This window comes from Scyliorhinus torazame, chromosome 5 (genome assembly GCF_047496885.1).
Source record: "Scyliorhinus torazame isolate Kashiwa2021f chromosome 5, sScyTor2.1, whole genome shotgun sequence".
NCBI lineage: Eukaryota > Metazoa > Chordata > Chondrichthyes > Carcharhiniformes > Scyliorhinidae > Scyliorhinus > Scyliorhinus torazame.
The window spans coordinates 171,125,530-171,148,863 of NC_092711.1; the positions used below are offsets into that span (position 1 = coordinate 171,125,530).

The 23,334-nt window shown below is 55.5% G+C and overlaps 1 long non-coding RNA gene across 1 annotated transcript; it reads left to right on the plus strand.

The window, feature by feature from the left end:
• Window positions 1-10,743: 10,743 nt before the first annotated feature.
• On the plus strand, window positions 10,744-17,525 carry LOC140420651 (uncharacterized). The gene is made up of 2 exons (XR_011946498.1): window positions 10,744-10,789; window positions 10,879-17,525. It is a non-coding gene; the product is annotated as an uncharacterized lncRNA (long non-coding RNA).
• Window positions 17,526-23,334: the final 5,809 nt, after the last annotated feature.

Below are 23,334 nucleotides of genomic sequence, written 5' to 3' on the forward strand. Positions count from 1 at the left end.
TAAACAGGTAATGGTAAGTGGAAGAAAACTGATTCACAGTGACCCCAAAACAAGATACTGTAAATATTCAGATAAGAGCAAGTTACTGCAGATGCTGGAATCTGAAACAAAATGAGTAAAAACTCAACAATCTCAGCAGGTCTGACAGCATCTGGGGAGAAAAAGGGAGCTAATGTTTCGAGTCTGGATGGCTTTGACAAAGAGTCATCCAGACAAAATATTCGCTCCCTTTTCTCTCCACAGATGCTGTCAGACCTGCTGAGATTGTCCAACATATTCTGTTACTGTAGACATTCCCTGTCTGCCCAGCTTCATTTTGAAGTCAGCCCCTGAATTGTGTGGACATAGTTTCAGATTTCCACATTTGAGGAACAAACATTGAAATATTTGCTCCAGATCCACAGGGTTTCATCTGTTTAAAGCCACAAACAGGAAGGTCCAGTTTTCTCCTGGAGTTTGAGACAAATCAGCTTAAAATGATGTAGAGTTCCAGCCAATGTGGGAGATTCCAGCTGATCCCCGCCCCTCACGCACTCCGACTGGTTGGAGGACCAGCTGCTCCCGTTCAGTCATCCAGGTCCGTCCCCTCTTTCTATTGGTCGGGGGCTGCCGTCAGTCAACCTGGCATTGTGATGCAGAGCATGCGCAATGCGGCTGCTATTGTTCGACATCAGTGCGCAGGCGCAGGAACGGAGTTCGGAGCATGCGCAATTCCAGTGTTGGCCTCGGGAAGGGACTCATTTCTCCCGGAGAATCAGCGTCAGGCGGTGGGTGGGAGGATCCGCAAACCCTTCAGAATCATTGTCAGCTCCCTGGTTTGCAGCTGCCGGGACCGGCCCAGGTTAACCATCCTACTTCAGCGACTGGAGGATGGTTCACACCAGAGGAGGGGGACAGTAAATAAGAGCTGACACTTTGGACTCAAATCAACGAGGATTCTGGGGCGTCATTCTCCGACCCCCCGCCGGGTGGGAGAATGGCCGTTGGCCGCCGTGAATCCCGCCCCCGCCCCCGCCGAAGTCTCCGAAGGGAGAAAAGTCGGCGGGGCGTTAATGGCGCCGCTGCCGCGGAGAATGTCACGGGTCTGCGCAAGGCAGCCGATTTTCGGCCTGCCGATATTCTCCCTTCCGGATGGGCCGAAGTCCCGTCGACGTGATGACCGTTCACGTCGACGTCAATCAAACCTCCTTTTCATCGGCGTGACCCGGTGCTCCAGGCTCACGCCGACCAGCGAGGAGGTGAGTGACGGCCTGGGGGGTTGGCTCTGGGCAGGAAATGGCGTGGCCGCAGACTGATTGCCTGAGGAGAGGTGTGTCTCGGCTTGTGTGTGTGTGCGGCGGGGGGGGGGGGGGGGTTAGAGTAGGCTGGGCTCCGGGGGAGTGCCGGGAGGGGGTCCGTGCCGGGGTGGAGGTTGGGGGTTGGGGAGGGGGTCCGTGCCGGGGTGGAGGTTGGGGGTTGGGGAGGGGGTCCGTGCCGGGGTGGAGGTTGGGGGGGGTCCGTGCCGGGGTGGAGGTTGGGGAGGGGGTCCATGCCGGGGTGGAGGTTGGGGAGGGGGTCCGTGCCGGGGTGGAGGTTGGGGGTTGTGGAGGGGGTCCGTGCCGGGGTGGAGGTTGGGGGGGGGGGTCGGTGCCGGGGTGGAGGTTGGGGGTTGGGGAGGGGTTCCGTGCCGGGGTGGAGGTTGGGGGGGGGTCCGTGCTGTGGTGGAGGTTGGGGGTTGGGGAGGGGGTCCGTGCCGGGGTGGAGGTTGGGGGTTGGGGAGGGGGTCCGTGCCGGGGTGGAGGTTGGGGAGGGGGTCCGTGCCGGGGTGGAGGTTGGGGGTTGGGGAGGGGGTCCGTGCCGGGGTGGAGGTTGGGGGGGGGGGTCCGTGCCGGGGTGGAGGTTGGGGAGGGGGTCCGTGCCGGGGTGGAGGTTGGGGAGGGGGTCCGTGCCGGGGTGGAGGTTGGGGGTTGTGGAGGGGGTCCGTGCCGGGGTGGAGGTTGGGGGTTGGGGAGGGGGTCCGTGCCGGGGTGGAGGTTGGGGGTTGGGGAGGGGGTCCGTGCCGGGGTGGAGGTTGGGGGTTGGGGAGGGGGTCCGTGCCGGGGTGGAGGTTGGGGGGGGGTCCGTGCCGGGGTGGAGGTTGGGGAGGGGGTCCGTGCCGGGGTGGAGGTTGGGGAGGGGGTCCGTGCCGGGGTGGAGGTTGGGGGTTGTGGAGGGGGTCCGTGCCGGGGTGGAGGTTGGGGGGGGGGTCCGTGCCGGGGTGGAGGTTGGGGGTTGGGGAGGGGTTCCGTGCCGGGGTGGAGGTTGGGGGGGGGTCCGTGCTGGGGTGGAGGTTGGGGGTTGGGGAGGGGGTCCGTGCCGGGGTGGAGGTTGGGGGTTGGGGAGGGGGTCCGTGCCGGGGTGGAGGTTGGGGGTTGGGGAGGGGGTCCGTGCCGGGGTGGAGGTTGGGGGGGGCGGGTCCGTGCCGGGGTGGAGGTTGGGGGTTGGGGAGGGGTTCCGTGCCGGGGTGGAGGTTGGGGGGGGGTCCGTGCTGGGGTGGAGGTTGGGGGTTGGGGAGGGGGTCCGTGCCGGGGTGGGGGTTGGGGAGGGGGTCCGTGCCGGGGTGGAGGTTGGGGGGGGGGTCCGTGCCGGGGTGGAGGTTGGGGAGGGGGTCCGTGCCGGGGTGGAGGTTGGGGAGGGGGTCCGTGCCGGGGTGGAGGTTGGGGGTTGTGGAGGGGGTCCGTGCCGGGGTGGAGGTTGGGGGGGGGTCCGTGCCGGGGTGGAGGTTGGGGAGGGGGTCCGTGCCGGGGTGGAGGTTGGGGAGGGGGTCCGTGCCGGGGTGGAGGTTGGGGGGGGGGTCCGTGCTGGGTGGAGGTTGGGGGTTGGGGAGGGGTTCCGTGCCGGGGTGGAGGTTGGGGGGGGGTCCGTGCTGGGGTGGAGGTTGGGGGTTGGGGAGGGGGTCCGTGCCGGGGTGGAGGTTGGGGGGGGGGGGGTCCGTGCCGGGGTGGAGGTTGGGGAGGGGGTCCGTGCCGGGGTGGAGGTTGGGGAGGGGGTCCGTGCCGGGGTGGAGGTTGGGGGGGGTCCGTGCCGGGGTGGAGGTTGGGGGTTGGGGAGGGGTTCCGTGCCGGGGTGGAGGTTGGGGGGGGGTCCGTGCTGGGGTGGAGGTTGGGGGTTGGGGAGGGGGTCCGTGCCGGGGTGGAGGTTGGGGAGGGGGTCCGTGCCGGGGTGGGTGATGGGAGGGCAAATGAGTTGGTCCACCTGGCCAGGTGCCAGCCTCCAACAGTTGGACCCATGCGGTCCATGCCACCTGGCTGGGGGGAGGAGGGGATATGGGCAATGATGACATGTCGTCGTTCCCCTCCCCCCCACCAGGTCGTCATGTTTTCAGATCATCCAGCGATGTTGGCCGCCGTGGTGGCAGCCGCTCATGTCTATGTTGCCCTGGATGAGGAGGAGGAGGAGGAGGAGCGTGCCAGAGAGGCGGCGCAGGCTGCCGCAGAGGGGCAGGCGGCAGCCGCCCAGGCTGGAGGGACACCTGACCGACAGGACGAGGAGGGGGTGGAGGTTGGGGGTTGTGGAGGGGGTCCGTGCCGGGGTGGAGGTTGGGGGGGGGGGTCGGTGCCGGGGTGGAGGTTGGGGGTTGGGGAGGGGTTCCGTGCCGGGGTGGAGGTTGGGGGGGGGTCCGTGCTGTGGTGGAGGTTGGGGGTTGGGGAGGGGGTCCGTGCCGGGGTGGAGGTTGGGGGTTGGGGAGGGGGTCCGTGCCGGGGTGGAGGTTGGGGAGGGGGTCCGTGCCGGGGTGGAGGTTGGGGGTTGGGGAGGGGGTCCGTGCCGGGGTGGAGGTTGGGGGGGGGTCCGTGCCGGGGTGGAGGTTGGGGAGGGGGTCCGTGCCGGGGTGGAGGTTGGGGAGGGGGTCCGTGCCGGGGTGGAGGTTGGGGGTTGTGGAGGGGGTCCGTGCCGGGGTGGAGGTTGGGGGTTGGGGAGGGGGTCCGTGCCGGGGTGGAGGTTGGGGGTTGGGGAGGGGGTCCGTGCCGGGGTGGAGGTTGGGGGTTGGGGAGGGGGTCCGTGCCGGGGTGGAGGTTGGGGGGGGGTCCGTGCCGGGGTGGAGGTTGGGGAGGGGGTCCGTGCCGGGGTGGAGGTTGGGGAGGGGGTCCGTGCCGGGGTGGAGGTTGGGGGTTGTGGAGGGGGTCCGTGCCGGGGTGGAGGTTGGGGGGGGGGTCCGTGCCGGGGTGGAGGTTGGGGGTTGGGGAGGGGTTCCGTGCCGGGGTGGAGGTTGGGGGGGGGTCCGTGCTGGGGTGGAGGTTGGGGGTTGGGGAGGGGGTCCGTGCCGGGGTGGAGGTTGGGGGTTGGGGAGGGGGTCCGTGCCGGGGTGGAGGTTGGGGGTTGGGGAGGGGGTCCGTGCCGGGGTGGAGGTTGGGGGGGGCGGGTCCGTGCCGGGGTGGAGGTTGGGGGTTGGGGAGGGGTTCCGTGCCGGGGTGGAGGTTGGGGGGGGGTCCGTGCTGGGGTGGAGGTTGGGGGTTGGGGAGGGGGTCCGTGCCGGGGTGGGGGTTGGGGAGGGGGTCCGTGCCGGGGTGGAGGTTGGGGGGGGGGTCCGTGCCGGGGTGGAGGTTGGGGAGGGGGTCCGTGCCGGGGTGGAGGTTGGGGAGGGGGTCCGTGCCGGGGTGGAGGTTGGGGGTTGTGGAGGGGGTCCGTGCCGGGGTGGAGGTTGGGGGGGGGTCCGTGCCGGGGTGGAGGTTGGGGAGGGGGTCCGTGCCGGGGTGGAGGTTGGGGAGGGGGTCCGTGCCGGGGTGGAGGTTGGGGGGGGGGTCCGTGCTGGGTGGAGGTTGGGGGTTGGGGAGGGGTTCCGTGCCGGGGTGGAGGTTGGGGGGGGGTCCGTGCTGGGGTGGAGGTTGGGGGTTGGGGAGGGGGTCCGTGCCGGGGTGGAGGTTGGGGGGGGGGGGGTCCGTGCCGGGGTGGAGGTTGGGGAGGGGGTCCGTGCCGGGGTGGAGGTTGGGGAGGGGGTCCGTGCCGGGGTGGAGGTTGGGGGGGGGGGTCGGTGCCGGGGTGGAGGTTGGGGGTTGGGGAGGGGTTCCGTGCCGGGGTGGAGGTTGGGGAGGGGGTCCGTGCCGGGGTGGAGGTTGGGGAGGGGGTCCGTGCCGGGGTGGAGGTTGGGGGGGGGGGGTCCGTGCCGGGGTGGGTGATGGGAGGGCAAATGAGTTGGTCCACCTGGCCAGGTGCCAGCCTCCAACAGTTGGACCCATGCGGTCCATGCCACCTGGCTGGGGGGAGGAGGGGATATGGGCAATGATGACATGTCGTCGTTCCCCTCCCCCCCACCAGGTCGTCATGTTTTCAGATCATCCAGCGATGTTGGCCGCCGTGGTGGCAGCCGCTCATGTCTATGTTGCCCTGGATGAGGAGGAGGAGGAGGAGGAGCGTGCCAGAGAGGCGGCGCAGGCTGCCGCAGAGGGGCAGGCGGCAGCCGCCCAGGCTGGAGGGACACCTGACCGACAGGACGAGGAGGGGGAGGAGGACGTCGCGGCCCCACGGCAACGGAGGCACCCGAGGGCGCCCCGTGTGTACCGGCCCCGGCAGTCATACCAGGACCTCACGGACCGGGAATGCAGGAGGAGACTCCGGATGAGCCGGGAAACCGTGGCACACATCTGCCACCTGCTGGCACACCTGTCACCGCGTGGCACTGGCGGGGGACACCCTCTCCCCGTGTCCGTCAAGGTTACGGTGGCCCTGAACTTTTATGCAACGGGGTCATTCCAGGCACCGAGTGGGGACCTGTCCGGCATATCGCAGACATCGGTGCATCTGGGCAGTGACAGATGCCCTTTATGCCATGGCGCACCGCTACATCCGCTTCCCCGTGGACCGGGCCAGCCAAGATGCCCGGGCCGTGGGCTTCTCTGCCATTGCCGGGTTCCCCATGGTCCAGGGCGCGATCGATGGGATGCACGTCGCCGTGCGGCCACCTGCAGATAACAGGGCCGTGTTCACTAATAGGAAGGGGACCTATTCGATGAACGTACAGGTGGTCTGCGACCACCGCATGATGATCCTGCACGTCTGCGCCCGTTACCCAGGCAGTGTACACGACTCATTCGTGTTGTCGCGGTCATCCATCCCTGGCATGTACGAGGGACGCCATCCCCGGCTGAGGGGCTGGTTGCTGGGCGACAGGGGCTACCCATTGCGATCGTGGCTGATGACGCCTATACGGAGGCCACGCAATGAGGCGGAGAACCGCTACAATGATGCCCATGTAGCGACAAGGGGAGTGATCGAGAGGTGCTTTGGCGTGCTGAAGATGCGTTTCAGGTGCCTGGACCTCTCTGGGGGCGCCCTCCAGTATCGGTCAGATAGGGTCGGCCGCATCATTGTGGTGTGCTGCGTCCTGCACAACATAGCCCAGCAGAGGGGCGATGTGCCGCAGGCAGAGGAGGGCGGAGTGGAGGAGCAGCAGGAAGAGGCCCAGTCCTCCCCAGATGAGGGGGATGGGGGCAATGGTCAGGGCAGACGGGGTAGACACAGACGGGTGGCTGTCCACCGTTACCGGCTGGCCCAGCGGGCACGGGACAGACTGATAGACGCCCGCTTCACTGACTAGATGGGCGTGGGAATCGGGTAGTATGGCCACAGACCGCACACCATGACAACAGCCGACCACCCACACCCCCCACCCATCCATCCACCCAGCACCATCACCCCCCTCCCCAACCCCACACACCCCACCCGCATGCACACCACCCCCCCACTCCCAATTGCCGATCCACCGGCGGCACAACGGGCCGGGCTCACCCAGTTGCGGGTGGACGCGTGTCTATCGCAGGCCATGGAGAATGATGACAACCCGCCTCCGATGAGCTCCTGGCTCTACATCGTTGGACTATGTCTGACCCATGGCCACAGTACCACCATCCACCCGGACCATCCCTGCATGCGGCTGTGACACTGCAGCGCACGGTCCCATCCTCTGCCCGGGGGATGTTGATGGCGGCCCAGGGGGAAGGGGGCAGACTCACCTGGGGCTGAGGTAAGACCACCCCTCACACACACACTTGCGCTCAACGTACATGACACCCCCGCACACTTTGGACAGAGCACAAAGGCAGCTTCGGTAGGTGTAACATTGACTTTAATAACCAAAGGAGTTCATGCACGTGCCCTAGCGCCTAAAACTCATCTGTGCCCTGCACCCGTGCCAACTTACTCAGTGTCTAATTGTTTGGCCTTACGGGCCCTTTGACTACGTCTACGTGGTTCCCCAGACGGTACAGCAGAACTGGAGGTGGACTCCTGTGATTCCTGCCCTCTGACACTGGATCCCTTTGGCGGCCGTTTCCTGGGGCGTCCTGGCCTAGATGGGCCAGGCTGCGGCCCGGGCGACTGGGATGGCGAGCTGCCAGCCTGTCCTGCCCGTTGCCCACCCGATGCACCTGGGACGGAAGGGGGGGAGTCCGAGGTGTCGCGGTGTACCGGGACCTCCCCTACAGAGGGAGCCGGGACGGACCACACCACCTCCTCCTCCCTCGGGGTGCCCGATGGCCCCCAGGCCTCTACATGGGTGGGGGATGCGAACGGACTGGCCATCCGACGCGCCCCCGACATCTGGCGCTGCCAGTCCTGGAGGCCCGTGCTGGTATCGACAGGGGTCTGCAGGTTTGCAGCCATGGAGCCCACGGGGTTGTCGAACCCTGTCTGCGACAGTGCGACGCCAGCTCGCACATGGCCACTGGCGCCGATGCCCTCAGCGATGGCCTGCTGAGACTGGGCCATGGCCTGCAGAGACTGGGCCATGGCCTGCAGAGACTGGGCTATGGCCTGCTGAGACTGGGCCATGGCCTGCTGAGACTGGGCTATGGCGTTGAGCGCCTCTGCCATCTGGCGCTGGCACTGGCTCATGGCCTCCTGTGAGAGGGCAGCCATTTCCTGGGCCACAGACGCCACCTGCACGGAAGGCCCCAGGCCTCGCAAACCGTTCCCCATGTCTGACACCGTCACACCCATTGCCTCCACCGCGGACGCCACCCGTGCGGTGTCAGCCTGGGTGGCACGCATGACCGGGACCACTCCCAGCTCCTGGACGCGGGTGGACTCCTCCACCTGCGACCGCAGCCGCCGCAAGCCACCCGTCACCCTATTCGCTCGTCTCCGTGTCGGTGGTTGCATCGGATCTATGTGTGGGTGTGGTAACTGCAGGAACCCGGGATCCATCTGGGCGGCAGATGTTCGCTTGGCCTGGGCTGCCCTCCGACCGCCCGGTCCCTCTGCTGCTCCTACCTCCACCTGCTGTACCGGGACGGCTGTGTTGTGCGCACCAGTGAGTGTACCAGACGCCTCATCACTAAAGTGCCCAACCGTGGTGAGTGTTTCTGCGATGGTGGAGGGTGTTGGTGACAGCAGTGGCGTTGTGTCGTGCTCTTCGTCCCACTCTGAGTCCATGGCACTTTGGGGTGGGGGTTCGTCTCCACCCATCCACTCTGAGTCACTGTCCGGTATTTCGTCTTCCCGGGTAGGGGTGTCCTGGGTAGTGCTGTCCCGGGTAGTGCTGTCCCGGGTAGTGCTGTCCCGGGTAGGGGTGTCCTGGGTAGTGGTGTCCCGGGTAGGGGTGTCCTGGATAGTGGTGTCCTGGGTAGTGGTGTCCTGGCTCGTATGTGACGGGGGCCTGTGGCTGCCCCCCTCATCGCTGGGTGGTCGCTCCCGCACGTGACGGGGGTGTCGTCTCCCTGTTGCTCCAGGTCTCTCCGTCTCCCGTGGTCTCCGAGGGGCATCCTGCGGGCGCCGCATGCTGGAGGGTTCGGGTCTCTCCGTCTCCCGTGGTCTCCGAGGGGCATCCTGCGGGCGTCGCATGCTGGAGGGTGCGGGTCTCTCCGTCTCCTGTGGTCTCCGAGGGGCATCCTGCGGGCGTCGCATGCTGGAGGGTCCGGGTCTCTCCGTCTCCCGTGGTCTCCGAGGGGCATCCTGCGGGCGTCGCATGCTGGAGGGTGCGGGTCTCTCCGTCTCCCGTGGTCTCGGAGGGGCATCCTGCGGGCGTCGCATGCTGGAGGGTGCGGGTCTCTCCGTCTCCCGTGGTCTCCGAGGGGCATCCTGCGGGCGGTCTGCATCTGCGGGGATGGGTGCCTGGACGTTTGGTCCTGCGATACACAATGAAGCATGCATGGTTAGACATCAGGCAGTGATCAGGTGATACGGGAGAGGGGGATATAGGGGAGGGGGGATATGGGGACGGGCTGTTGGTGGCTCACTTGCTCGTGGGGCCCCGACCTCTGCATCAGCAACCTCCCGGTCCTCAGGTCCGCCAGCCAGTTCCAGGGCCCTTTCCTCGTGTACGGTCAGTGGCCTCTCATCAGCGGGCCCTCCTCCAGTCCTCACATGCTCCCTATTGTTGTGTGCGCGCTTCTCCTGGGGGGGGGGGGTGATGGCAGGGGTAAAAGGCAACAGTGTTAGGCAGGTATATGAATGCACGCCATCGGTTGCGCGTGCATTGCAGAGGTTAAGGTTAGGGCTGGATTCACTTGGGGATATGGGGGATATGGGGAGGGGGGAATATGGGGGATATGGTGGATGGGGGAGGGGGGGATATGGGGAATATGGGGGAGGGGGGATATGGGGGAGGGGGGATATGGGGGAGGGGGGATATGGGGGGGGATATGGGGAATATGGGGGAGGGGGGATATGGGGGAGGGGGGATATGGGGGAGGGGGGATATGGGGGAGGGGGGATATGGGGGAGGGGGATATGGGGGATATGGGGGAGGGGGGGATATGGGGGAGGGGGGGATATGGGGGAGGGGGGGATATGGGGGATATGGGGGATATGGGGAGGGGGGATATGGGGGAGGGGGGAATATGGGGGATATGGGGGAGGGGGGATATGGGGGATATGGGGAGGGGGGATATGGGGGAGGGGGGAATATGGGGGATATGGGGGAGGGGGGATATGGGGGAGGGGGGGATATGGGGGAGGGGGGATATGGGGGAGGGGGGATATGGGGGAGGGGGGATATGGGGGAGGGGGGATATGGGGGAGGGGGGAATATGGGGGATATGGGGGAGGGGGGATATGGGGGATATGGGGGAGGGGGGATATGGGGGAGGGGGGATATGGGGGATATGGGGGAGGGGGGGATATGGGGGAGGGGGGATATGGGGGATATGGGGGAGGGGGGAATATGGGGGATATGGGGGAGGGGGGATATGGGGGAGGGGGGATATGGGGGAGGGGGGGATATGGGGGAGGGGGGATATGGGGGAGGGGGGGATATGGGGGAGGTGGGGATATGGGGGAGGGGGGATATGGGGGACGCTCACCCTGCCTGCTCTGACGAGGTCGTTCACCTTCTTGTGGCACTGGGTGCCTGTCCGTGGTGTTAGGGCCACAGCGGTGACGGCCTCTGCCACCTCCCTCCACAGACGCCGGCTGTGGCGTGGGGCAACTCTGCGGCCGTGCCCGGGATACAGGGCGTCCCTCCTCTGCTCCACCGCATCCAGGAGCGCCTCCACATCGCGTGACTCGAACCTCGGGGCTGAGCGACGGCCAGCCATCAAGTCGGGTGTTGCGGTCGGCTGTTCCGGTCGGGTGGGGGGGAGCTGCGCGGCCTTATGAGCCGTCACGCCGTGCAGCGCGTATGACGCTGCACGGCGTGAACCACTGCGCAAGCGCGGATCCCGTTACGTCGCTGCTAGCCCATTTCGGGCCGCAGACTATCGGCCCATTTTTATGACGTGACGCAAGTGGGATTTGCGCCGTTTTTTGCGCCGATCGGCGGAGTTTCCGCCGATAACGGAGAATTTCGCCCCTGATCTCTGCAAGAGAGTGTATGGGAGTAGGATTTACTGTTTTGCAGGTACAAATAAAGAAAATATGTTGTGTAGAAAATAGAATTGTATGTTCAAGATTTCTCTTTTTTAAACTTATTTTAAACTTATTTTCCAGGGCACTAGATTGGGTGGATTTACAGACAGGAAGCTCAAACCGAACATCACAGCATGATCTGACAGAGTCACTGAGTCGCCACGGCCAGAATATCATTAGTCATTGAATTTGGAAGGAGAAATGTTTGTGTGTTCTGCCTGTGTGACACCATTTCAGACATCATTGTGACTGGAAAAGCATCAGGACACACACTGGAATGAGAGTGTTCCAGTACATTGACTGTACAAAGAGCTTTAACCAGTGAAACAGCCTGTTAAAAAAAAAATCACATGATTCGCAGCAGGGAGAAACCATACAGGTGTTCTGTGTGCGTGGACAAAGCTTCAACGGACTGTCCAAGCTGGAGAGATATGAGGAAACTGGCACCATGGAGAAACCGTGGAAATGTGAGGACTGTGGTGAAGGATTCAATTCTTCACCCCGGCTGGAAATCCATCGACGCGTTCACACTGGGGAAAGGCCGTTCAGCTGTTCTGTGTGTGAGAGGAGATTCACTCATTCATCTGCCCTTCGCTTACACCAGCGAGTTCACGCTGAGAAGAAACCATTCAGCTGCACAACCTGTGAAGAGAAATTCAAGTCTTTATCCATCCTCACTGAACACCAGCGAATTCACACGGGTCAGAAACCATTCATTTGCTTTGTGTGTGGGAAGGGATTCACTCAGGTATTCACCCTCCAGACACACCACCAAATGCACACAAACGAGGAACCATTCAGGTGCATCACCTGTGGAGAGACTTTCAGTCAGTCAACTGACCTCAGTGAGCACCAACACACTCACACTGGGGAGAAGCCGTTCACCTGCTCCGTGTGTGGGATGGGATTTCCTTGGGCATCCCAATTGCTGACACATCAGTGGGATCACACCGGGGGGGAGACGGTTCTCTTGCTCCTTGTGTGGAGCGGGATTCACTCAGTCACAACACCTGCTGAGACACCAGCGAGTTCACAAATGACTGCAGGGATTGGAATCTGCTGTTTTGCTGCTGCTAATCGCATCCAGGATTGATAGTCTGACAATATCTGGTTTGATTCTGCTGATGTTAACAATCTCTATAACTGGCTGCAGTTTAATATTCTGAAAATGTCACTGATTTTTGGGGCTGCAATGTCCCTTTTTAAAAGCCCCATCTGTGATATTTCTCCTTAATTCAAGAACTCTCAACAGGAACACATTCACAGTAAAATTATCATAGATTGTCATAGAATTTACAGTGCAGAAGGAGGCCAACCGGTCCATCGAGTTCACACCGGCTCTTGGAAAGAGCACCCTACCCAAGGTCAACACCTCTGCCCCATCCCCATAACCCAGTAACCCCACCCAACACTAAGGGCAATTTTGGACACTAAGGGCAATTTATCATGGCCAATCCACCTAACCTGCACATCTTTGGACTGTGGGAGGAAACCGGAGCACCCGGAGGAAACCCACGCACACACGGGGAGGATGTGCAAACTCCGCACAGACAGTGACCCAAGCCGGAATCGAACCTGGGACCCTGGAGCTGTGAAGCAATTGTGCTATCCACAATGCTACCGTGCTGCCCACGTTAAGAACTTGTACTTCAATCCTAACTTGGTCTTTGATGCAAATCAGTGTCTAAAAGGTTCCACTGATTGACATCTCCAATTACAAACTGCAGATTAATCCTTGCTGACAATTCTTACTGACTTCTTCAGTGTTCTGTCCATTATGATATTAAATTGTGAAGGAAGCGAAACAAACAGTGAAATATTATACAGGTACTGTAAAAACGTACATAGAAATCTTAACATCAACATGTATACTGATGAAGTTTGGAAGTCGCTGAGTTGAATCATTTCTGACACAGCAGCAGCAACATTTGGTAAAGGTGGAACCCACAACAAAGACTGGTTCAGACTCACTCGGCTGAGATGACATCTGTCATTGAAGCAAAAAGCAAAGTCGACCTGATGTGCAGCATAAACCCAACAGCTAGAACATTGCATTACTTGAACGTAGCCAAGACAGTTGTGTAAATATCAGGGAGATCCTGTGCAAATAAACATTGGACCAGCCTCTGTCAATAATTCCAAGCTGCCTGTGACAATGGAAATCTACGACTGATGGGGTCAAGAGGGATCTTTGTCCGACCATCACTAAAGTTGTGCGACTGAAATTGGCAGCTGGTGAAGTTCTTACCAACAGAAGTAAACAGATGTTCTGCTGGGTTGATCACGGCTGTGAGCTGGACATCTCCCAGACTCTGATTGCCTCTATTGCAGCTTCCATGTTGAGTTGGAGAAGGAACCCTCACCACTTGAGCTGGAAGAGGCCATTGATTGCTGAGCAAGCAGAAAGGCACCCGGCAAGGATGGAATTCCAGCTGATCTGCTCACACACGGAAAGTCCCTTCGGCTGTCACACCTTCATGACCTCCGACGTCTCTGATGGGTGACAGGAACCATTCCATACGTGTGATGTAAAATCATCACAACATATAAAATCAGCAGTGACAGAGGAGATTCCAACAACTACAGGGACATCTCACTCCTTAGCATCACTGGGAGGTCCTTCACTAGGGTCATGTCTAAAAGATCCATCTACTTGCAGACTGATATATCCAGAAGTATGTGGTGAACCACTGTAATAGGAGATGTAAGGTAGGACCTGCACTACAGGTTCGCCGGTAGCTCCTGCCGGCTGGCTCCGCCCACGGAGAACTGTATAAATATGCATGACCTCCAGTGCCCTGCCATTTCGCCAGCTGCAGCAGGAGGCCACGCATCTGACTGTAATAAAGCCACAGTTCTACCCAACTTTAGTCTTTGTGCAATTGATCATGCATCAATTTATTACGGTCAGATTTTCCACAGAATGGATATCAGAATTAAGCCCGATCGCCTGCAGCTAGATCCGCACTCGCCCGATGCCAGAAAAGACTTTACTCACTGGCTAGCATGTTTTGAGGCCTACATCAAGGCTGCGGACCCCGAGCCAACGGAGGCTCAGAAGATAAACGTCCTGTACTCCAGACTGAGCTCCAGCGTGTTCCCGTTGATCCAAGACGCCACGAATTACACAAAAGCAATGGAACTCCTTAAGGAACACTACGCGCAGAAGGCGAACACGCTCTTCGCCAGGCATGTACTCGCCACCCGCTCGCAACTACATGGTGAGTCCATCAAAGACTTCTGGCGGGCCCTAAATCCACACGTCCGGGACTGTGACTGTCAGGCCGTTACGACCGCCGAACACGCAAATCTCCTCATGCATGATGCCTTCGTGACGGGGATTGCGCGGACCGCATCCGAGAACAATTACTGGAAGGGGCCACGCTCGAACTGGCGGAGACGAAAACCTTGGCGCTCTCCATGACGGTCGCATCCCGTAACGTATAATTGTACCCCTCCCGCCGCGCTGCCCACCCTTCTACTCTTTCCTACCCCTCCTGGACCCCGCTGATGACCTCCTCAGCTGGGGCCCTGCCTTCCCAATTCGCCGCACGCCGATCCGCGCACCCCAGGGGTCCCCGCTGCTACTTCTGCGGTCAGCAGAAGCACCCCCACCAACACTGCCCGGCCCGCACTGCAGTTTGTAAAGCCTGCAGTAAAAAGGGCCACTTAGCGGCTGGGAGCCAGGCCCGCGCAGTCGTTGCGATCGCGCCCGCTGTTGCCCCCTACCCCACGCCAGACGCACAATGGGAGCCACAATCTTCTCCTCCCGGGTCCATGTGCGACCAATGGGCGCCGCCATCTTGTCCCCCTTCGTCCATGTGCGCCCTGTGGGTGCCGCCATCTTGTCCCGATCCCTCGATGTGCGCACCATGGGCGCCGCCATCTTGTCCCGACCCCGCAATGTGCGCACCAGTGGCGCCGCCATCTTGTCCCCCACAGGGTCTCCAGACATCCCTCGTGCATCAAAGCACAGTGCGCTTTCTCTGCTGACAGGTCTGCAGTGAACATGATCTTCTCCACATACCAGCTACAAGAGAAGTGAACAATTGGTATTTAATCTAAAATGTCTATGCTGAGAAAAGTGAAACGTTATCATTACTGAGTGAAAGTGAACCTTTCAGTGTGAATCACAATTTAATTGTACAATTGGAAAAGGCACCAAAATGTTTGATTCCCTCAAGACAAACTTCAGCCTTACATAGAAACATATAAAATAGAAGCAGGAGGAGGCCATTCGGCCCTTCGAGCTTGCACCATCATTCATTATGATCATGGCTGATCACCCAACTCAGTAACCTGTTCCCCACTTTCCCTCCACATCCTTTGATCCCTTTTGCCCGAAGAGCTGTATCTAACTGCTTCTTGAAAGCAGACAATGTTTTGTCCTCAACTCTTTCTGTGGTAGTGAATTCCCCAGGCTGACCACCCTCTGGGTGAAGAAATTTCTCCTCGTCTCTGTCCTAAAAGGTCTACCCATATCCTTCGACTATCACACATGGTGCTGGACTCCCCCACCATCGGGAATATCCTTCCCACATTTACCCAGTCTAGTCCTGTCAGAAGTTTATAGGTTTCCATAAGATCCCTCTCATTCTTCTGAACTCCAGCGAACATAATCCTAACTGGCTGAATCTCTCCTCATACGTCAGTCCCACCATCCCAGGAATCAGTCTGGTAAACCTTCGCTGCACTCCCTCTATAGCAAGAACATCCTTCCTCAGATAAGGAGACCAAAGCTGCAGACAATATCCCAGGTGCGGCCTCACCAAGGCCCTGTATAATTGCAACAAGACATCCCTCATCTAAATCATGAATATATATTGTGAATAGCTGAGGTCCTAGTACCAATCCATTCGGAAAAATACTTGTTTATTCCTACTCGTTTATTCCTACTCTTTATTTCCTGCCTGCCAACCAATTTTCTATCCATCTCAATACACTATCCCCAAACCCATGCGTTTCAACTTCACATGCTAATCTCTGATGTGGAACTTTGTTGAAAGCCTTCTGAAAGTCCAAATAAACCACATCCACTGGCTTCCCCTCATCGACTACTAGTTACATCCTTGAAGAATTCCAATAGATTTGTCAAGCATGATTTCCCTTTCATAAATCCATGTTGATTCTGTCCAATTCTGCCACTGTTTTCTAAGTACTTCGCTTTAAAACCTTTGATCATGGACTTTAGAATTTTCCCCACTGCCGTCATCACGTTGATTGGTCTATAATTCCGTTTACTTTCTACCACCCTTTTTAAAGAGTGGGGTTACATTAGCCACCCTCTAATCTGTAGGAACTGTTCCAGAATCTGTACAATCTTGGAAGATGACCACCAATGCATCCACTATTTCTTGAGTCACTTCCTTAAGTAGTCTGGTATGTAGATTATCAGGCCCCGGAGATTTATCGACCTTCAATCTCATCAATTTCCCCAACGCCATTTCTCTACTCTTATTTCCTTAAGTTCCTCCCCTCTCTGAACCCTGCATTCCCCAACATTTCTGGTATGTTATTTGTGTCGTCCTTTGAGAAGACAGAAGCAAAGTATGTATTGAGTTGCTCAGCCATTTGTCTTCACCAATCTCTTTCTCTTCGCGTATCTATAGAAACTTTTGCAGTCAGTTTTTTATGTTCCACGCCAGCTTACTCTCGTACGCTATTTTCCCCTTCCTAATCAATCTCTTGGTCCTCCTTTGCTGAATTCTAACCTGCTCCCAATCCTCAGGTTTGTTGTTTCTCCTGGCCAATTTGTGGGCTTATTCCTTGGATCTTGAAGTAATATTTCAGAACTCACAAACTGTGGGAGGCTCCACCCTCTTTAAGAAGGTTGAAGCTGACCGATAAAAGCTAATGTTCTTGCTTTATTTTTCTTCAGGTTTATTCCTGTGATTTGGAAAGGTGCCTCAAGGAGAATGGGGGAAAAAAGTTACAATTGGGCAAAGCTGAAACCCCCTTCCCAAAAGAATTGGAAAACAAAGTTTCAAATGGTGTTTGGTTCATCTTTGATCTGAAAAGGAAAGTCACCTAAAGTCAGCACAATTGGGCACAGTTAGAAATGTTTGCTCCAATCCCTTTGCAAACAAACAGAGAAGTTAACCCATTCCACTGACAGCATGGTGACAATTTGCCTTTTGGCTTTATCCCATTTCTTATCTTTCAAAACAGGGTGTTTGAGAACGGGAGATATGGGAGTTACCTCCTAACTGATTTCAAATACTTGTGTCTCTGATATACAAAGACAGGAAGATTTGTAAGAAATAAATGATAAAATATGAAGCATTTATTGAATATTATAGGAATAGCTCACTGCCTTTCTCGCCTGTGACGAAATCTTCCACAGCAGTTTGCTGGGTGACAAACACAGGGCAGGCCTGTTCTTTCTGCCCAGGACTGGTCTCTAACACAGGCTCTTAAATTGACATTTCTAACCCTGATATGATTGGATCTCAGGATCCATCCGCAAACCATTTGTCTGTGTAAAGGCTAAAACAGGAAGAGATTTCTAAAAAGATCCATACTGGCTTCACCCAACACCCACACTGGCTCACAGCAGTGAACCATCCAGAGGAGACTGCAGCCACTAGTAATGGAGACCAGTACTCATTCTGCATCATCCGTCTGTCCTCTGGGACTGGGAAATCATTCTCAGGCTGTATGATGTTTTGTGTGTCCATTATGCATCATTTTTAAACTGTTGTTTCTTAATAAACCAGCGTAAAATCGCACATTAGCTTGGTCCCATTTTTGGGGTTATCTGTGACTCTTGGATCAAGTATCTCACCGATCACTGCATGCTGTTCTGGTCACGATATTATAAAATGATACCAAGGCACTGAAGAGGGTGCAAAGAAGATTTATAATTGTGAAACCAGAAATGTGTAGGTACATATAAAATATCAGGAAAGGATTGACAGGCTGGGTCTCCTCTGTCCTTAGAAATGAAGGCGGAGGGGATAACCTAATAGAAATGTTTAAAATAATGGAAGGTTTTGTGAGAGAGGATATGGAGAGAATGTGGAGAAGAGCATAACTAGAGAACATCAATACTTTATACACATGATATGGAGACACCAATCCATATCTACACGTGTTCCAGATTTTAATGTAATTGTCCAATACAGAAAACACAGTATTTTGTGTCTGTGTGGGTCTCACCCTCAAACCCAAGGAAGTAATAAGGTATGAGAATTGAAATAATATAGAGTTAGAAAGGAGAAAAGTCCAAAAAATGGAGCAGTCTGCGACAGGACACAAATTAGTTGCCTCTTATCCTGGAGAAATTAAGGACCCAACAAAGTGTGCGTCTGAAACATTAATTTATTTGACAAATATCAAAATATTAAACTCCAACTGGTATCAGGGATTATTATCAACAGAAACAAACTCCAGCTGTCAGAATGAACATGGTTCAGTCCTGGATGTGATTAACAGCAGCAATAACAGCAGAATCCAACCCCTGCAGTCACTCGTGAAGTCTCTGGTGTCTCAGCATGTGGGATGACCAAGTGAATCTCTTCCCACGCACACAGCAGATGAACGGCCTCTCCCCAGTGTGAGTGCGTTGGTGTTTCAGCAGATCAGATGTAGTTTTATAGCTCTTCTCACAGTCAGAACATTTAAAAGGTTTCTGATCACTGTGAACAAGTTGATGTGTAGCAAGGTTCCAGAAGTGAAGGAATCTTTTCCCACACTCAGAGCAGGTGAACGACCTCTCTCCAGTGTGAACTCTCTGGTGTCTCTGCAGGTTAGATAAATGATTAAATCTTTCCCCACACACAGAGCAAGGGAACAGCCTCTCCCCAGGGTGAACTTGCTGGTGTGTGAGCAGCTTGGCTGAATGAGTGAATCCCTTCCCACACTCGGAGCAGGTGAATGGCCTCTTTCCGGTGTGAACTCGCTGGTTCATTTCACTTTTGAAGCTCTTCTCACAGTCAGAACATTTAAAAGATCTCTTATTACTGTGCACAAGTTGATGTTTCATAAGGTGTGCTGACTGAGTAAATCCCTTTCCACACAGGCAGCAGGTGAACGGTCCCTCACCAGTGTGACTGCATTGATGAGCTTCCGGCAGGGATGGAGATTTGAACCCCTTCCCACAACCTCCACATTTCCACCGTTTCTCCATGGTGCCGATGACCTTGTGTCTCTCCAGATTGGAGCCTCATTCACACACAGAACATCGTGTACAGTTTCTCGCTGCTGTGAATGATGGGATGTTTTTTCAGGCTGTGTAACTGGTTAAGGCTCTTTTCACAGTCAGCTCACTGGAACACATTCACTTGCATATGTATGTGTCTCGGTGCTTTTTTCAGTCACACTGACCTTCCCACAGATAGAAGACAAACATTTCTCCTTCCACATTCAGGGGCCGATGATATTCATATCCTGACAAATCAAAAGGCTCTCAAATCTTGAGTTTGCTGCCTGTAAGTTTTTCCATTCCATACCCTGTAAAAATAATCAAAGTAGAATGAAACTCAATAGACAGCACAAAAACAGGTCATTGTATCCAGTGTCAGTGTATATATTCCCCATGAGCCTATCACTTCTCTCTGTCAGCAGGTATTTCTATTCCTTTCTCTCTTGTGTCTGCAACTTGCTAAGTGCATTCATGCTGTTTTCCTCAACCAGTCCCTGTGGCAGCAAGTTCCACACCCTCTGGATAAAGACATTGAATCTAACCAGTACTATCCTGTGTGGCCGCAGAGCAATGCTGCCTCTTTTCTCAATTTCCTGCAGAGGCCGAATCATTGTTGATGAAAAAGCGTTGAGCCCAGCAGCATTACTCTTGTCTGATCATCTCTGGAAAGCAGGCATACCAGCAAAGGCAGCTCAGCCTTCACAACACTCAGAATAAAGCCGATACCTTGTCAAGGAACTGCAATGAACCGCAAACAACTATTTGTAGGAATCCCTGTCTGCCTATCCTCCGGTAAAACAGCTTGAGATGTTAGTGGCGCTATGTGAATAAGATGAGGTGTTTCTTCATTCAAGTTTGTCAATTGGAATTCGACATCCTTGAAGGCTGTGGATGCTCAGTCGCTGAGTATATTCAAGACTGAATTCAACAGATTATTGGATACAGAGGGAAAGAAGGAAAATGGCGACAAGGAGAAAAAGTGGAGCAGGCTCTATGTCCTCCAACTGCTCCTGTTTATTCTGCTCTTAAGTGGCTCTTGATGGACAGTGTACTCTTTACATTTAGTAAAATGACCAATAACGATTTCAAATTTTATTTTGGTTCCATTCAGGTTCCGAGAATCGTAGAGGTGCATTGCACAAGAGGGGGCGATGGGGGTTGTTCAGCCCATCTTTCCTGTGCTGAATTTTAGAAAGAACAGACTTGTTCAGTCCGTCATTCCCATTTCATGTCCCACGCCATGCACCTTCTCATACTCAGGTAACTATCCACCTCTCTTTTAAAATTAATTAGTGAATCATACCGCTGCATTTTCAGGCAGATCCTGGAATTCACTGAGTTTTGCTCAACTGCCATTGTGATACAGGTAGTTCAGTGAAGGTTTTGCAGTGGGCAGTACGAGAGTATTTCAAAAATATCAACTGAAAAATATGTTTGAATATTAAAATTATTGGATGGGAGGGTAGAGCTGGTCCAGGGTTCAGAATGATTTTTCTTCTGGTCACTGGGACCCTGAAGCCTCCACTTCCTGTTCCCTCACCAAAATGGCCGCACATGCGCCACTTCTACCAAGTTTCTACTTTGTTTCTACCAAGATGGCGGCCGGTCACCTGGGTCAGTGGGCCGACACTAGACTCTGGACACTTTGGGAGCAGAAGGGGACAAATAGAAGTGGAGAGACAAGAGGTGAAAGAGACAAATGTTATACAACTACAACTTCATCCATGATTGAATAGTGGAGTGGACTCGATGGGCTGAATGGCCTTACTTCCGCTCCTATGTCTTATGGTTTTATGGTCTAACTTGAACAATAACTTTGACAGAATCTCAAACCCCCAACTTCCCCAAAGTAAGAGGTGTATATGAAAACCACCACCTCCAATTCACACATCGTCCTGACTTGTCTGACATCCAGAATTGGGTGAGCAGACATTTCCTCCAATTAAACATCGGAAATAGCGAAGTCATTGAGTTTGCACATTCTCCCAGTGTCTGCGTGGGTGTCATCCCCACAACCCAAAGATGTGCAGCGTGGGTGGATTGGCCACGCTAAATTGGAAAATAATAATTGGGAACTCGAAATTTATTTTTAAAAATAAATAGTGAAGCCATTGTCTTATGGCCCTGCTACAAACTCCATTCTCTAGCCACCATCCACCTCGCTGGAAACTGTGTTTATTTTATCCTTTCACAGGGAGTGGATATTGCTGGGAGAAATCATTGCCCACTCCAAATTGCCCTCGAGAAGATGGTAGTGAGTTGTCTTCTCAAACCGCTGTAATACATGATGTGTAGGTTGAGTCACAGCATAGCCAGGGTGGGAGTTCCAGGATTTTCACCCAACAACAGTGAAGGAACAGTGACATAGTTCCAAGTCAGGATGTTGTGTGGCTTGGAGGGGAACCTGCAGGTGATGATGTTCTCATGTGTCTGCTGTGCTTGTCGTATGAGGTGGTCACGGGTTGAAAAGTACTGTCTAAAGAGCCTGATGAGTTGCTGCAGTGCATCTTGTAGGTGATACACGCACTGTGTGCGACTAATGCAGATTTCAATGTCATATTTGACCAGATGAGCTTTTGACTACATATTTGCACCATCACTAAGACTGTTTATATCCAGCTCAATAATATTACCTGACCTAGCCCTCACCTCAGTGTGTCTGCTCTGAAACCAACATCTATGCAACTGTTATCTTTAAACTTGATGATTCCAACACACTCCCGACCAGCATCCTAACTTTTATCATCTGTAAACTTGAGATCATTTGCTGCCCATTTTCTCACTCTGACCAATTCCCTTTTCACTTGGCGCAGTCTTATCAACTGGTTGAACTGTTGATTACCAGAGGCAGCAGCAACACATCCAGCTCTACCTGGCCCTGCTCTCCTCTGCCTAAACTGGTCACTATTTCTGGATTATTCCTGGAAGCAAGGACAACCCAGATTCTGTTCTTCATGATCATCTTCCTAAATCTCTCTCCTGACTTCGAACAAGTGCAAGGAGCTCATTGATTTCTTTGTCACTGACACTGAGATCACCCGTTCAGCTGAATCTACTTCCAAAAGTTATTTGTGAACTCGCCTGTGTCTCATTAGGTTTTGTGACTGCGTGAATCTCTTCCCACACATGGAGCAGTTGAAAGGCCTCTCCCCGATGTGAACTCGCTGGTGTGTTAGAAGGTCAGGTGAATTAGTAAATCTCTTCCCACACTTGAAGCAGATGAAAGGTCTTTCCCCAGTGTGACCACGCTTGTGTTTCAGCAGGTGTGATGAACTGCTGAATCCCTTCATACACACAGAGCAGATGAATGGCCGCTCTCCAGTGTGAATTTGCTGATGTGTGCGAAGGTTGAACAATCGATTAAATTGTTTCCCACACATGGAGCAGGTGAAAGGTCTCTCCCCTGAGTGACTACGCAGATGAGTTTCCAGTTGGGATGGAGATATGAATGCCTTCCCACAGGCCCCACATTTCCATGGTTTGTCTATGGTGTGGATGTCCTTGTGTCTCTCCAGGTTGGACGATTTCACACCTGTAGATTTCAAATTTCCCATAAAAAGAGTTTATAAACATCATCATTGTCAACACCGAATAAAAATAAAGGACAGACAATTCTCGTTTGTTTGGAACAGGTTTTCTGCACTTCTTTCTGCGAAACAGTAAATCCTCATCACATACGTTCTTCCTCTTTCCTATGCTGGAATCCAAACCCCAGGGTGACAGACCAGCCCACATTTTATGGGCCATATTTGAATCCACTGAGATTTGCTGCTTGGGTGTCTGACTCGTCAACTGGACCTATGTAGAACTCTGTTCCAACCGTTCTGGCAGCCAACCACCCCCTCCCTGGCCTCACATTTCTGTCAGCAGCCCTCCCAACACCGCCCACCTCTTCACACAGACCCATGCAGGCTTACCTTTAATTTTCACCATGAGAGTTTGTCAGTCTGCCAAACCTTTCAAACCACCTTCAAAATTCCTTTCCTTACAGTTTACCCGCTCCCTCCACTCTGGCTGGGTTGAGTTCTCAAGTCCCTCAGTGTAGAGTGAGAATAAATCGGTAATTTTCTCTCCTGGTCACTGGAATCCTGATGCCCCGCCCACTCTGTTGTTTCACCAAGACGGCCGCAGCTGAAGCAAACAAGCCCCGGGAGCTGCAAAATCAGGATCTGTGGGTTCTTCTTGGCAGTTTGGGGCCTCCAGCGGGTGTTTGTGAATCCTCCCCGCCCACCTCCCAGGGTTTCCTTCCTTCCCAGAGATCAGAATCCTCATTGATTTGAGTGCAAAGTGACAACTCTTATTTATTGTTCCCCTCCCCCATCCTCTGATGTGAACCATCCTCCAGTCGCTGAAGCAGGATGGTGACCTTTAACCTGGGCCTGTTCCTAGGAGGG